We start from the raw sequence: 5,910 nt of genomic DNA, 5'->3' as shown, positions 1-5,910 counted from the left end.
GTAAACCCGCAAGAAAATAATCACTATTATTTTTAGCCCCACGGTGGGCGCCAAACTGTTTACCTTGAAAATGGGAATAACCATAAGATTTGATTTTTGGTTCTAAAAATATGTGTTCTATTTTTATGCTAGTTGTTTAGGAAGTAGATGCTAATTAAGAGATTAGAAAATGAGGTAAGAGCTTGCAGATAGTATAATGACCAAACTGAAGGGCTGGAAATCGGGGCCTCGAGCTGAAGTATACGGGCCTCGAGGTCGAGCCGGATGCTCGGCTAAGGGAAATCGAGGGAGGATTAACAATTATGAGAGCTACGACTGAGGCTCTTTATGATCAATAATGAGCAACAAATGAAGAACAATAAATATAACACAATGGATATAAGCAATAAATGTAAGTAATAAGAACAAGAGAATATGCTAAGTTAGAGAGCAGAGAGAATGTTCTTGTGTATTCAATATTGAGTATCAGATGCCTTTTACAAAATGGAGAGGACCCCCTTTTATAGATGAAGGGAACCCTAATATGGTACATGTGCATTTATTACATAAGTAGCCGATACAATCACTCGATCAGCCTGGCGCAGGCTGTCCCTGTCCGCACAAGCGTTTTCAGAAAAGTACTGTTCCTAGGGAACTTCTCGTTCACTTGTGATAACCACCAGCTAGTTCTACCCCAATATCATGAACGAAGAGTCCTCAAAGATTTCGAACCCCGAGCCATTCCCTCGTCCCCTCAGGGTTAATTTGCGCAATGTCTCGCTGATCATAAAATCGGCCTTCCCGATTTTGGCCGCATACATATAATCAATACAAGCTATAGGAATCAATTCCTTACGATAATGCTAAGTTTCTAAACTAAATTCAAAACGTCACCCCAAAAAGTCAACCCCAGGTTCATGCCTTATAACCTGACAAAATTCGCAAAATCCAAACAACCATTCAGTAACGACCCCAACCATACGAAAATCGTCCAATTCTAACTACAAATCGTCCCTCAAACCCCCAAATCTTACTCTCCAATCCCAAGTCCAATCCCACAAAAATTTCACATTAAAAACACATAATCTAGGTGTAGAAATTGATGAGTATTCAATATTATTGGACAGAAGTGATCAAATGGCTTACCTCTTTATTTGTACCTTGTCAAAAATCTCCCCTAGCCGAGCTCCTCTAGTCCAAATGTTAGATAATACTCGAAACCTTATTTTTTAAATTAAATAGTCTACCCAGGTGTTCCCCTTCGTGATCGCGGAAATTCCCTCGCGATTGTTAGAAACAAAGCTTACTACCCTCAAGAAATGGTCTACGCAAATGCGGAAACCCAACCACGAGCACGATGCTTAGACTCAGACCTACGCAATCGCAGACTTGGACTCGCGATTGCGAAGAACAAACGCATGAACTTCCCAAACCTCTCTTTCCTTCGTCGCGGATGTATCCCATCACCCGCGTTCGCGATGCACAACTAACCAAACCTCTGCGATCGCATAGAAAAGCTCGCAAATGCATTGGACAAAAATCCTCCTACTAGAAATAAACCTACGCAACCGTGACCCCCTTCACGCGATCGCGTAAGAGGAAACCAGATACCAGCATTTCAACAACTCCATAAGGACAAACTAAATCCGCAATCAATCCGCATCTCACCCAAGGCCCCTGGGACACCATCCAAACATACCCACACATCCTAAAACATCATACAAACATAGTCGAAGCCTCAATCACATCAAGTAACGTTGTAAACATGAATCGCACCCTAATTAAAGCCTAATAAACTATTGAGCTTCCAACTTCTAAACCCAATGCCAAAACACACCAAATCATCTCCGATTGACCTCAAATTTTGCACCCAAGTCATAATTGACACAACGGACCTGTTTTAAATTTCAGAACAAAAAGCTGAGCCCGGTAACAACAAAGTAAACTCTCGGTCAAACTTCTCAACTTTCGAAATCTTCAACTTTCCAACCTTCGCCAATTCAAGCAAAAACGACCTGCGGACCTCCAAATCAAAATCCGGACGTAATCCTAAGTAATATCCCTTACGAAGCTATCGGAACCATAAAAACTCCATTCCAGAGTCGTTTACTTATAAGTCAACATCCTATCAACTCTTTCAACTTAGGCTTCCATCCTTGGGACTAAGTGTTTCAATTAATTTTGAAACATCCCCAGAATCAAACCAACAACCCCGGAATCAAACCAACAACCACAATTAAACATAGAATAAGCAATATATGCGGAAACGAGGCTATAATGCTCAAAATGACCCGACGGGTCGTTATATTCTCACCCTCTTAAATAAATGTTTGTCCTCCAACAGGTCTAGAATCATAATTGGAGTCTCAAATAGGTGTGAATAGCTGCTCTGAATATCCCGCTCGGTCTCCAAAGTAGCCTCCTCGACTGGCTGACCTCTCAAATGTACTTTCACTTAAGCTATACTCTTTGATCTCAACTTTCGAACCTACTGATCCAGAATGGTCACCGGTTCCACATCATAAGTCAAATCCCCGTCTAACTGAATTGTGCTGAAGTCCAAAACATGAGACGGATCAGCGGCATACTTTCGGAGCATGGAAACATGAAACACTGGTGAACACTCGATAGACTAGATGGAAATGCAAGCTTGTAGGCCATCTCTCCAATCCTCTCAAGCACCTTAGAAGGGCCAATATATCGAGGACTCAACTTGCCCATCTTCCCGAACCTTGTAACACCCTTCAAGGGTGAAACTCTCAGCAATACCTTCTCTCTCACCATGTAGGCAACAAAAAGAACCTTTCGATCGGCGTAAATATTCTGTCTAGACTATGTCGTGCAAAGCCAATCCTGAATAAACTTGACCTTTTCCAAGGCATCATGAACCAGATCTGGTCCTAACAACCTAGCCTCCCCCGGCTCAAACCACCCAATCGGAGATCAACACCGCCTTCCATATAAGGTATTGTATGGATCCATCTGAATACTCTATTGGTAGTTGTTGTTGCTGGCAAACTCTGGAAGCAGTAGAAACTTATCCCAAGAACCCCGGAAATCCATGACACAAGCGCGCAGCGTATCCTCCAATATTTGAATGGTGCACTCTAATTGTCCGTCCGTTTAAGGGTGAAATGATGAACTCAACTCAACCCGGTGCCTAACTCTTGCTACACTGCTCTCCAAAACTGCGATGTGAACTGCGTGCCCCGATCAAAAATTATGGACATTGGCACACCGTAAAGGTGAAAAATCTTGGGTATATAGATCTCAGCCAACTGCTCCGAAGAACAGGTAGTCCCAATTGGAATGAAATGTGCAAACTTAGTCTACTGGTCCACAATCACCCAAATAGCATTAAATTTCTTCAAGGTCCGTGGGAGTTCGACAGCAAAGTCCATGGTGATACGCTCCAAATTCCACCTAGGAATCTCAAGCCTTTGAAGAAAACCGCCCGGTGTTTGATGCTCGTACTTCACCTTGTGACAATTCAAGCACCGAGCTACAAACTCCAGTATATATTTCTTCACTCTCCTCTACCAACAGTGCTGCCTAAAATCCTGATACATCTTTGCGTCACCTGGATGAATGGAATACTGCAAATTATGGGACCCCTAAAGAATCAACATGTGTAACCCATCAATATTGGGCACACAAAGCCCACCTTGCATCTGCAACGCCCCATCATCTCCAATAGAAACCTCCTTGGCATCACCATGGTAAACTGTGTCCTTAAGGACAAGCAAATGGGGGTCGTCAAACTGACGCTCCCTAATGTGATCATATAAAGAGGACCGAGAAACCATGTAACCTAGAACCCGAATAGGCTCTGAAACATCTAACCTTATGAACTGATAGGCCAACGCTTGAACATTTGGTGCAGGTGGTCTCTCACAAATAGGAATATATGCAAGGCTACCCATACTTACCACCTTTCTACTCAAGGCATCGGCCACCGCATTGGCCGTCCCGAGATGATAGAAAATGGTAATATCAAAGTCTTTTAACAGATCCAACCATCTCCGCTGCTTCAAATTTAGATCCTTTTTCTCGACCAAGTGCTGTAGAGTCAGATGATCTGTAAATACCTCACAAGACACACCATAGAGATAATGCCTTTGAATCTTCAATGCATGGAAATGGTTTCCAACTCTAAATAATGAACGGGGTAGTTATTCTCATAGGATTTCAATTGGCGTGAAGCATAAGCAATCACTCTACCCTCCTGCATCAAGATACACCCAATACCAATCCGAGAAGAATCACAAATACACTATATATGAACACAATGTTGAAGGCAAAACCAGAACTGGAGTTGTGGTCAAGGTAGTCTTGAGCTTCTGAAAGCTCTCCTCACACTCGTCAGATTACCAGAATGGGGCACCCTTCTGGGTCAACCTAGTCAAAGGCACTGTAATGGACGAGAAACCATTCACAAAGTGCCGATAATATTTGGCCAAGCTAAGAAAACTCCGAATCTCAGTAGCTGAAGATGGTCTGGGCCAAATCTGAACTGCCTCAACCGTTTTCAAATCTACCATGATCCCCTCACTTGACTACTGTCGCGCCCCCTTTTTCCCTCTTTGCATCGGAAAATCGGGTTGGTGACATTTTGGGTATAGGACAACTCATTCCTTTTGGGAATTGGGTCTTGCATTTGAAGAGTCGCCACCTAATTATTTAAGGTGCATTAGGACACCTATAAGGTTCAATTCTAAGCTTGTTTGATAACCGGAGATAGGGTAAGGGCTTGAAATTATCCTAAGGGGAATGTGTTAGGCACCCCTCAGGAGTTCCCAGCCAGACAAATTTGTGAATTTGTGCAATTAGCAAATAGACAAGTATAGGCTCAAATAGTAGGGGATTTGAGTTTGAACGCATAAGAGTTTGAAAACAACTAAAAGGAGAATTTAGAAAAGGAGTCACAATTTTATAAACACTTGAGAGTATTAAAAAAAATAGGGGTCCTAGGTTTATTTATAATATGGATCACATCAATGTGATACCCAGTATGACACTCCTCAGAAGAGGGGATACACGTGGTATTAGTGCACCGGTCATCATACTACCCTTCCCACCCCGTTAAGGTATCAAAGCGCGGATTGGTATCGACCTCTATTGCATGCTAGTACCCGTCCCATTCCTATCAGTCCAGGAGGAATTGGGGACTACTATTCCTATAAGAGGGAGGATTTTAGTCTGACTCATTGGTTTTTAAAGGTAAAAGACTAAGGCGACATTCAAAACACATAGGACTGCATATTAGAGAAACACGTAAGCAACTAAAAGGCTCATATATACCTCCTCAAGTAATGCACATAAATACCACGACTCAAACACATTTAGGGTCAGAATTTAAAGTACTAAGACAGGGGAGTTTTAGTTGTTGAAGCAGACCAATTTATTACATAACTCAGATAAGAAGTCCGAATCAGGCCTGCCTGCTGGTTGTAGCAGTTACTAATTAACAAAGGCGGATTCAGTTTTGTTGTTATCACCTAAGGCTCGCCTAAGTGTGTTTGGTGAGATCCTATAAACATCATGCATATTACTGATTCAGAATGAAACAAAGCAGTGACAGTTTTAAGCGAGCGATTTGGGATCCTATAGGCATGCTTTCTAAACCGTATTTAATAAAAGGAGAGTAGGTTGTTTAAAACTGGTTCAGAACAGTATGAGTCAAACTGATTTTAAACTAGAGTGGTTTCAGATCCTATAGGCATGATCTCTACTATTGCTGATTTTTTAATTCCTATAGACATGATATCTAGTCGAACGTGAAACGAAGCAGGCAGGATTTACTTGAAATTCCTATAGGCATGATTTCTATGAAAAATACTGATTTTAACCTTATGGACATGATATCTGATTGTAGTCATTTAGATCCTATAGTCATGGTGTCTAAGTGTAGGTAATAAACAGTGACGTAAA

Source organism: Nicotiana attenuata, chromosome 10, assembly GCF_001879085.1.
Source record: "Nicotiana attenuata strain UT chromosome 10, NIATTr2, whole genome shotgun sequence".
Lineage (NCBI taxonomy): Eukaryota > Viridiplantae > Streptophyta > Magnoliopsida > Solanales > Solanaceae > Nicotiana > Nicotiana attenuata.
This window is presented reverse-complemented; position numbering follows the sequence as displayed.